Source organism: Arachis ipaensis, chromosome B9 (assembly GCF_059453495.1).
Source record: "Arachis ipaensis isolate K30076 ecotype BB chromosome B9, ASM5945349v1, whole genome shotgun sequence".
In the NCBI taxonomy this organism is placed as follows: Eukaryota; Viridiplantae; Streptophyta; class Magnoliopsida; order Fabales; family Fabaceae; genus Arachis; species Arachis ipaensis.
Window position 1 is genome coordinate 30,585,701 of NC_142444.1, and position 10,669 is coordinate 30,596,369.

Below are 10,669 nucleotides of genomic sequence, written 5' to 3' on the forward strand. Positions count from 1 at the left end.
CTTCTCAATTTCTTAGTACACCCTTTATTCTTGTCTCAGGTTACTGGTTGCTGGCTGCTTCCTAAGGCTAGGGATTTTGCACTGTCTTATTCTTCTTAAACCCCTTCTTCTTTCTGCTAGTCATATTCTTCAATTCCTTTATACTCATACTTCTATATTGTGAATTGCTTATTGATACTCATACTCAATATTAACACCACACTACATTTTCTTCAATATATTGGCTTCCTTGTATCATTTGGTGCTTTCATCCCATGGCTATAGCTGACAATACCCGCATGAAAGGCATGGAAGCTGACATCAAGAAACTCTTTCAGATGTTCGAATCCATTTCGGAGGAGACTCGTGCTGAGCACGCGCGATCGTCAGAAGCAACATATTTGAAAATTGGCGCGCTGCAACAATCTATTACTCAGCTTCTCCATGCCCAGCCTCATCACAGATCTGAGTTGCATGAGCTCTCCCATGGTTCGAACTCAGGGTCAGAATTCCACTAGCGTCCTTTTATGCAACCGCGTCGAGTGGGTTTCGATCTGCCTAAATTTGATGCTTTTGATGCGTTAGGTTGGATCTTTTCTCTGGATCAGTATTTTGACTACTTTCGTGTGCCTGAGGAAGAGCAAATCAGCATCGCGGCTATTCACATGACCGGTGCCGCGATTCCTTGGTTTCAAATGTCACAACGCTCTGCTCGATTTCGTATATGGAATCAGTTGAAGCGTGCCATTGAACTCGAATTCGGGCCTTCTCTGTATGAATCACCGCGGAAAATATTATTCAAATTGCAACAATTGGGTACAGTGAGCGACTATTACTCCGAATTTGTTGCTTTAGCTAATCGCACACAGATTGATCCCCCTGATGTATTGAAGGATTGTTTTATTAGTGGGTTAAAATCTGATATTAGACGAGAGGTGAAGGCACAGTGCCCTCCCTCCCTGATGCGTGCGGTCACATTAGCTAGACTTTACGAGGACAAGTTTTTTTCAGTATCGAGAAGCACTTATGGTCCGGCCTCTCCCCGTCCTCAGCCGACTCCTGCAGCTACAATTTCGAGTAATAGGCCCATTTAGCAGAATACTCTACCGCCGTTGCTTCCGAATCCACCCCAGCGTCCTGCCTTACCGCCGATGAAAAGCTCGGTGCGGAAACTGTCCCCGGTGGAGATTCAAAGCAAACGGGAGAAGAGATTATGTTACTGGTGCGATGAGAAATTTTTAGTTGCTCACTGTTGCCCAAATTGCCAGTATATGCAACTGCAACTAGTGTTAGATGATGCAGATGGAGGGGACACATGGATGCAAGAGTCATTGGAATTTGAACCCAGTTTGGAGGCGTTGGAGTCTCAGGTAGTTGAGCATCATTTATCTTACAATGCTATGCATGGTACAAGTGGTCCTACTTTGATCCGTGTTAACGCTATCATCAATGGGCTAGAGGTCTAGGCCCTGATTGATGGTGGCAGTTTGGATAGTTTTATTCAACCTCGCATATCCAAAATTTTTAATCTACCTATTGAACCTGCATTGGGATTTAAGGTGATAGTAGGCAGTTTTGAAGTCTTGCCGGTAGAGGGTCGCATTGCTAGTTTGGATGTTAATCTCAGGTTGCCTTGTTAGCATTCCAGAGGTTTACGTGCTCCATGTGGCTGGGGGAGAGTTGGTGATTGGTTCAACTTGGTTACAAACATTGAAGGCTCATATTGTAGACTATAATTCTTCATTTCTTCGCTTTTGGCATAAAGGAGAATTTGTCACTGTGCAGGGTTATAAGAGTCCACCTTCATCTCAAGCTCAATTTCATCATATACGAAGGTTGGTAAGCACCGATGCAGTGGCTACAGTATTTAATCTTGAACTTCAGCAATTGGATGAGATTGTCAAGCCCCCTTGCAGTTACCAGAAGCTCTTCACCCTGCCTTGGTTAGTTTAATGCAGCAATATGCTGTTATTTTTGAGCAGCCTTCGGGTCTTCCTTCCTGACGTTCCCAAGATCATGGTATTCCTTTAATTGAAGGGGATGCACCAGTTAAATCCCGTCCTTATTGTTACCCTCACAACTTGAAAGCACAAATTGAAACAATGGTGTTTGAGATGCTGCAAGAGGGGATAATTCAACCCAGCAAAAGCCCTTTTTCCTCTCTCATTCTTTTAGTCAAGAAAAAGGATGGCACATGGCATTTTTGCACTGATTATCGGGCATTAAATGCAATTACAGTCAAAGATTGCTTTCTCATTCCTACCATTGATGAGTTGTTGGATGAAGTCTTTGAGGCTACTATTTTTTCGAAACTGGATCTTCGCTCGGGTTACCACCAAATCTTAGTCAAACCTGAGGATTGCTTTAAGACAGCGTTTTGCACGCATCAAGGGCTGTATGAATGGTTAGTGATGCCCTTCGGCCTCACCAATGCCCCTGCTACTTTTTAGAGCCTTATGAATGATATATTCATCCTTACTTGCGCAAATTTGTGCTAGTTTTTTTTTTTTATGATATACTAGTCTATAGTAGTGGTTTTGACTTACATTTAGAGCATTTGGAACTAGTCTTAAAACTGCTGCAGCAAGAGTCTCTATTTGCTAAACTTTCCAAATGCCTTTTTGGCTCCTCGGAAGTCGATTATTTGGGACATACAATCAGGGGCAGTGGTGTTCACATGAAAATGGCTAAGGTTCAGGCAATTCTGGAATGGCCTCAACCTGCAAGCGTAAAGCAGCTTCGGGGGTTTTTAGGCCTTACTGGTTATTATCAACGATTTATTAAAGGGTATGCCTCATTAGCAGCTCCTCTCACTAATTTACTTAAGAAAGACTCGTTTAATTGGTCAGAGTAAGCTACTCAAGCCTTTCAATAGTTGCAGCATGCAATATGCACCAAACCAGTCTTGGCATTGCCCAATTTTAATATTCCTTTTGAAGTGGAGACAGACGCTTCAGGTACTGGTGTTGGGGCTGTTTTGATTCAACAAAAATATTCCATTGCTTATTTTTCCAAGAAACTACCGCCTACTTTACAGAAGCAATCCGCTTACATCAGAGAGTTTTACGCCATCACTGAAGCCTTAGCTAAGTTTCGCCATTACTTGCTAGGGAAAAGATTTATCTTGCGCACTGATCACCAAAGCTTGAAAGCGCTCTTAGAACAAGATCTTCATACACCAGAGCAACATAAATGGCTTCATAAATTGCTCAATTTTGATTTTGAAATCTATTACAAGGCTGGGACTGAAAATGTTGCAGCGGATGCACTCTCTCGCAGCTTCTTTGGGGATTGGTCTGCGGATGAGGATCTCCGAGTATTATTGGCAAAGTGAAACTCCAATTCAGTTGAGGATTTGAATTACTCTTGTTAAAATGGCCTCTTGTTGTGGAAGAACCGATTAGTGGTACCTTCCAAGAGCACTTTAATTAGGCAAATCCTCCATGAATACCATGATAGTGTGATTGGTGGTCATGCGAGAATTGCTAAGACTGTGGAACGCATTTGTTCCATTTTCTATTGGCCTCATATGTGAAAGGATATCAAGCAGTATGTCTTATCTTGCTGCATTTGTCAACAAGCAAAGGCAGAGAACAAGGCACCAACCAGTTTGTTCAAGCCATTACCCATCCCTTCACAGGTATGGGAAGATATTGCCATGGATTTCATTGTGTCTCTGCCAGTTTCATCCGGCTATTCAGTTATCATGGTGGTTGTCGATCGTTTGACTAAGTATGCCCATTTCCTTCCCTTGAAACAAGATTTTAATAGCAGGACAGTTGCAGAAACTTTTATCAACAATGTGGTTAAGTTGCATGGTTTCCCAAAATCTATTGTATCGGATAGGGATCGGGTATTTATCAGCAAATTTTGGCAGCACCTCTTTCGCATCCAAGGTACTAAATTAGCATTGAGCTCAGCTTATCATCTCCAAACTGATGGCCAGAGTGAAGTTTGTAATCGAACCCTGGAGATGTATTTACGTTGTTTTTGTTTCGAGAATCCTAAGCGCTGGCTGGAGTTTTTGCTGTGGGCTGAGTTTTGGTATAACTCCTCGTGGCACAGTAGTATCAAGATGACTCCCTTGGAAGCTCTTTATGCCAGGGACCTGATGCGGTATTTGTAACCACACTTACTTACCAGCAAGTGCACCGGGTCGTACCAAGTAATACCTTACGTGAGTAAGGGTCGATCCCACGAGGATTGATGGATTAAGCAACAATAGCGTTTGATAGGATTAGTTAGACAAACAGAAAAGAGTATTTGAATATTCAATCGTGCAGAAATTAAAATAGTAAAGTAAATAAATTGGGAAGAAAATATGGAGAAAATAGTTAAGGTTTTAGAGTTATCTATTTTTCCTGATTAATTTTTCTTACTAACTATTTTAATCATGTAGGATTTAATTTATGGCAAACTATATGTGACTAGACCCTAATTCCTTAGACCTTTCTAGTCTCCTCTAAAATTCATCAACAGCCAATTCCTTGGTCAATTAATTCCAATTAGAGGGTGATAATCAATTTCTAGTTTATATGCCACAAAAATTCTAATTACCCAAAAATAAAAGGATTATATGTCACGTATCCCGTTAAATCCAAATAATTAAAATTTAGGAGAAATTATTTTCAAGCTGTTGTTCAAGTAAAGAGCTTTCCCAAGTTTTACAGGAACTCAAATAGAAAGAGGGTCATACTTCCGTTCCACCCAAATTCATAAAATAAAGAGCGAAAACAATTCTTAAATATAAATCCACACATAAATTAAAATAGAAAAAGCAATAAAATCAATCCATACAAATAGACAGAGCTCCTAACCTTAACAGTGGAGGTTTAGTTGCTCATAGAAAAGAGAGAAAATTAGGATTGTCAATTATGTTCCCCTGATAGGATGAGGTGGAATCTCCCCCAGGACCTCCCTCCAAAGGAAGGAAAGTTTCTCCCTTTTTATAACTAATCCTAATAAATTTAAAATCTAATATCTAAAACTAAAAATTAAAATAATATCTTTTCCTCATTCTAAGATTTGAATTTAAATTTGAATTAATTAACAGATCTTCAGTTGATGGGTGGAGACCACTTGTTCTGTCCATTCTGCAGCTTCTAATAAGTGTTTTCTGGGCTGAAAATTGAGTTAAAACAGCCTAGAAATCGCCCCCAGCGTTTTCTGTCAATTCTGCAGATCGCTTATGTGACGCGTCCGCGTCGTCCATGCGTTCGCGTCATTTGTGCATATTCCAGTCCACGCGATCGCGTCAGGCACGTGATCGCGTCATTGCGATTTCCTTCATTCCGCGCGATCGCGTGAGCCATGCGTCTGCATCGGTATTCGCTGGTCATCTCCTTGGCTTCTTCTCTTTCTCTGCAGAAACTCCATCAAATTCCGCCAAATGCTACCTAAAATAAACAGTATTGTTGATGAGCGGATAATTTATACGCTTTTTGGCATTGTTTTTAGTATGTTTTTAGTAGAATCTAGTTACTTTTAGGGATGTTTTCATTAGTTTTTATGTTAAATTCACATTTCTGGACTTTACCATGAGTTTGGGTGTTTTTCTGTGATTTCAGGTATTTTCTGACTGAAATTGAGGGACTTGAGCAAAAATCAGATTCAGAGGTTGAAGAAGGACTGCTGATGCTGTTGGATTCTGACCTCCCTGCACTCAAAGTGGATTTTCTGGAGCTATAGAACTTAAAATGGCGCGCTTCTAATTGAGTTGGAAAGTATACATCCAGGGCTTTCCAGCAATATATAATAGTCCATACTTTGGCCAAGAATAGACGACGCAAACTGGCATTCAACGCCAGCTCTCTGCCCAATTCTGGCGTCCAGCGCTAGAAAAGGATCCAAAACCAGAGTTGAACGCCCAAACTGGCATAAAAACTGGCGTTCAACTCCAAGAAGAACCTCTACACGTGCAACACTCAAGCTCAGCCCAAGAACACACCAAGTGGGCACCGGAAGTGGATTTATGCATCAATTACTTACTCTTGTAAACCCTAGTGACTAGTTTATTATAAATAGAACTTTTTATCATTGTATTCAGAGTCTTGGTTGCTCCGGTTCCCCTCTGGGGCCGAGACCAATGAACTCCATTATCACTTATGTATTTTCACGGTAGAGTTTCTACACTCCATAGATTAAGGTGTGGAGCTCTGCTGTTCCTCAAAGATTAATGCAAAGTACTACTGTTTTCTATTCAATTCATCTTATTTCGCTTCTAAGATATTCATTCGCTCTTCAACCTGAATGTGATGAACATGACAATCATCATCATTCCCTATGAACGCATGCCTGACAACCACTTCCGTTCTACCTTCGACTGAATGAGTATCTCTTAGATCTCTTAATCGGAATCTTCGTGGTGTAAGCTAGAATGATGGCGGCATTCAAGAGAATCCAGAAAGTCTAAACCTTGTCTGTGGTATTCCGAGTAGGATTCAATGATTGAATGACTATGACGAGCTTCAAACTCGCGATTGCTGGGCGTAGTGACAGACGCAAAAGGATAGTAAATCCTATTCTAGCATGATCGAGAACCGACAGATGAATAGCCGTGCCGTGACAGGGTGCGTTGACCATTTTCACTGAGAGGATGGGATGAAACCATTGACAAGGGTGATGCCTCCAGACAATTAGCCGTGCCGTGACAGGGCATTTGGATCATTTTCCCGAGAGAAGACCGAAAGTAGCCATTGACAATGGTGATGTATCACATAAAGCCAGCCATGGAAAGGAGTAAGACTGATTGGATGAAGATAGCAGGAAAGCAGAGGTTCAGAGGAACGAAAGTATCTCTATTCGCTTATCTGAAATTCTCACCAATAATTTACATAAGTGTTTCTATCCTTATTTTATGTTTATTTAATTATTATTCGAAAACACCATTATCAATTTATATCTGCCTGACTGAGATTTACAAGGTGACCATAGCTTGCTTCATACCAACAATCTCCGTGGGATTCGACCCTTACTCACGTAAGGTATTACTTGGACGACCCAGTGCACTTGCTGGTTAGTTGTGTGAAGTTGTGAACCATGGTATTGGCATCATGTTTTTGGCGCCATTACCAGGGAAAGAAAGAGCTATGAATTTTACATAATCAAAGTGTAATCACAATTTCTGCGCACCAAGTTTTTGGCGCCGTTGCCGGGGATTGTTCGAGTATGGACAATTGACGGTTCATCTTGTTGCTCAGATTAGGTAATTTTCTTTTTGTTTTGTTTTCAAACATTTTTCAAAAATTTTTCAAAAATTTCTCCTTTGTTTTCGAAAAAAAAATTAAATAAAAAAAAATGTTTTCAAAAATATAATTTTATTCAAAATTTTTAAGAATGAATTCTAGTGTTCATGAAGCATGTAAAGCCATGTCTAAATTCATTTGGACTGAGGCTTCCAATTTGTTATCAAGAGCAAGCTAGTAGTTGCTAATCCACCTGCTACTGTTCCTGATTTACATACTAAAGCTTGGCTGGCTATTAAGCCATGCCTGACCCTTTGATTGGAGCTTTAGAGTATAAGATTCCTGGAATTCACATTAAAAATTTTGAAATCCTTATTTTTGTTTTTCAAATAATTTTCGAAAAAAATACAAAAAAAAATTAGAAAATCATAAAAATCAAAAAAATATTTTTGTGTTTCTTGTTTGAGTCTTGAGTCATGTTATAAGTTTGGTGTCAATTGCATGTGCATCTTGCATTTTTCGAAAATTCTCATGCATTCATAGTGTTCTTCATGATCTTCAAGTTGTTCTTGGTAAGTCTTCTTGTTTGATCTTTGCATTTGCATGTTTTGTGTCTTTTCTTGTTTTTCATATGCATTCTTGAATTCTTAGTGTCTAAACATTAAAGAATTCTAAGTTTGGTGTCTTGCATGTTTTCTTTGCATTAAAAATTTTTCAAAAATATATTCTTGATGTTCATCATGATCTTCATAGTGTTCTTGGTGTTCATCTTGACATTCATAGTGTTCTTGCATGCATTCCTTGTTTGATTCAAAAATAAAAGAGAAAAACATGAAAATGATGTTTTAAATTTTTCTCTCTCATCATAAAAATTCAAAAATCAAAAAAATATCTTTCCCTTTTTCTCTCTCATCAAATTCGAAAATTTGGATTGACTTTTTCAAAAATTTTTAAAATCAAGTTGTTTCTTTGAGTCAAATCAAATTTTCAATTTGAAAATCTTATCTTTTTCAAAATCTTTTTCAAAAATCAAATCTTTTTCAAATTTCTTAGTTATTTTCGAAAATTCCAAAAATATTTTTCAAAAATCTTTTTCTTATTTTTTATATCAAATTTTCAAAAATAACAATAACAATTAATGTTTTGATTCAAAAATTTTAAGTTTGTTACTTGCTTGTTAAGAAAGATTCAAACTTTAAGTTCTAGAATCATATATTGTGATTTCTTGTGAATCAAGTCATTAATTGTGATTTTAAAAATCAAATCTTTTTCAAAACCAATTTCAATCATATCTTTTCAAAAATATCTTCTTATCTTATCTTTTTCAAAAATATGATTTCAAAATATCTTTTCTAACTTCCTAACTTCTTATCTTTTCAAAATTTGTTTCAACTAACTAACTAACTTTTTGTTTGTTTCTTATCTTTTTCAAAACCACCTAACTAACTCTCTCTCTCTCTCTAATTTTCGAAAATATCTCCCCCCTTTTTCAAAATTTCTTTTTAATTAATTAATTATTTTAATTCTTAATTTTCATTTTCGAAAATTACTAACCTTTTTCAAAAACTATTTTCGAAAATCACTAACTCTTTTTCAAAAAATTATTTTCGAAATTTTCCCTCTCTCCTCTTATTCTATTTATTTATTCATCTACTAACATCTCTTCCTCACATCACTCACCAAATTCGAACCCCCTCTTCTATCTGTGTTCGAATTTTTCTTCTTCTTCTTTTTCTACTAACAATAAGGAACCTCCTTGCTGTGACATAGAGGATTCCTCCTCTTTTCTTTTTCTCTTCTCTTTCTTATGAGCAGGGACAGAGAAAAAGGCATTCTTGTTGAAGCTGATCCAGAACCTGAAAGGACTCTGAAGAGAAAACTAAGAGAAGCTAAATTACAACAATCCAGAGACAACTTGATTGAAAATTTCGAACAAGTAAAGGAGATGGCAGCCGAACCCAACAACAATGCAAGGAGAATGCTTGGTGACTTTACTGCACCAAATTCCAAGTTACATGGAAGAAGCATCTCTATTCCTACCATTGGAGCAAACAATTTTGAGCTGAAACCTCAATTAGTTTCTCTGATGCAGCAGAACTGCAAGTTTCATGGACTTCCATCTGAAGATCCTTTTCAGTTCTTAACTGAATTCTTGCAGATCTGTGATACTGTTAAGACTAATGGAGTAGATCCTGAAGTCTACAGGCTCATGCTTTTCCCATTTGCTGTAAGAGACAGAGCTAGAATATGGTTGGACTCTCAACCCAAAGACAGCCTGAACTCTTGGGATAAGCTGGTCACGGTTTTCTTAGCCAAGTTCTTTCCTCCTCAAAAGCTGAGCAAGCTTAAAGTGGATGTCCAAACTTTCAAACAGAAAGAAGGTGAATCCCTCTATGAAGCTTGGGAAAGATACAAGCAGCTGACCAAAAAGTGTCCTTCTGACATGCTTTTAGAATGGACCATCCTGGATATATTCTATGATGGTTTATCTGAGCTATCAAAGATGTCATTGGATACTTCTGCAGGTGGATCCATTCACCTAAAGAAAATGCCTGCAGAAGCTCAAGAACTCATTGACATGGTTGCAAATAACCAGTTCATGTACACTTCTGAAAGGAATCCTGTGAACAATGGGACGCCTATGAAGAAGGGAGTTCTTGAAGTTGATACTCTGAATGCCATATTGGCTCAGAACAAAATATTGACTCAGCAAGTCAATATGATTTCTCAGAGTCTGAATGGAATGCAAGCTGCATCCAACAGTACTCAAGAGGCATCTTCTGAAGAAGAAGCTTATGATCCTGAAAACCCTGCAATAGCAGAGGTAAATTACATGGGTGAACCTTATGGAAACACCTATAATCCATCATGGAGAAATCATCCAAATCTCTCATGGAAGGATCAAAGGCCTCAACAAGGCTTTAATAATGGTGGAAGAAACAGGTTTAGCAATAGCAAGCCTTTTCCATCATCCACTCAGCAACAGACAGAGAATTCTGAACAAAATACCTCTAATTTGGCAAACTTAGTCTCTGATCTGTCCAAGGCCACTGTAAGTTTCATGAATGAAACAAGGTCTTCCATTAGAAATTTGGAAGCACAAGTGGGCCAGCTGAGTAAGAGGATCACTGAAATTCCTCCTAGTACTCTCCCAAGCAATACAGAAGAGAATCCAAAATGAGAGTGCAAGGCCATTGACATAATCAAAATGGCCGAACCCAATGAGGGAGAGGAGGACGTGAATCCCAAGGAGGAAGACCTCCTGGGACGTCCAGTAGTCAACAAGGAGCTTCTCTCTGAGGAACCAAAGGACTCTGAGGCTCATCTAGAGACCATAGAGATTCCATTGAACCTCCTTATGCAATTCATGAGCTCTGATGAGTATTCCTCTTCTGAAGAGAATGAGGATGTCACTGGAGAGCAAACTGCCAAGTTCCTTGGTGCAATCATGAAGCTAAATGCCAAATTATTTGGTATTGAAACTTGGGAAGATGAACCTCCCTTGT

At 38.6% G+C, this 10,669-nt stretch overlaps 1 non-coding gene and 1 pseudogene across 1 annotated transcript; one reads left to right on the forward strand and one right to left on the reverse strand.

Moving 5' to 3' along the window:
* Window positions 1-254: 254 nt before the first annotated feature.
* LOC148544165 (uncharacterized) lies at window positions 255-4,105 on the forward strand (annotated as a pseudogene).
* Window positions 4,106-9,504: 5,399 nt separating this feature from the next.
* Window positions 9,505-9,612, reverse strand: LOC148544166 (small nucleolar RNA R71). Its single transcript, XR_015901185.1, has one exon. It is a non-coding gene; the product is annotated as a small nucleolar RNA R71 (small nucleolar RNA).
* Window positions 9,613-10,669: the final 1,057 nt, after the last annotated feature.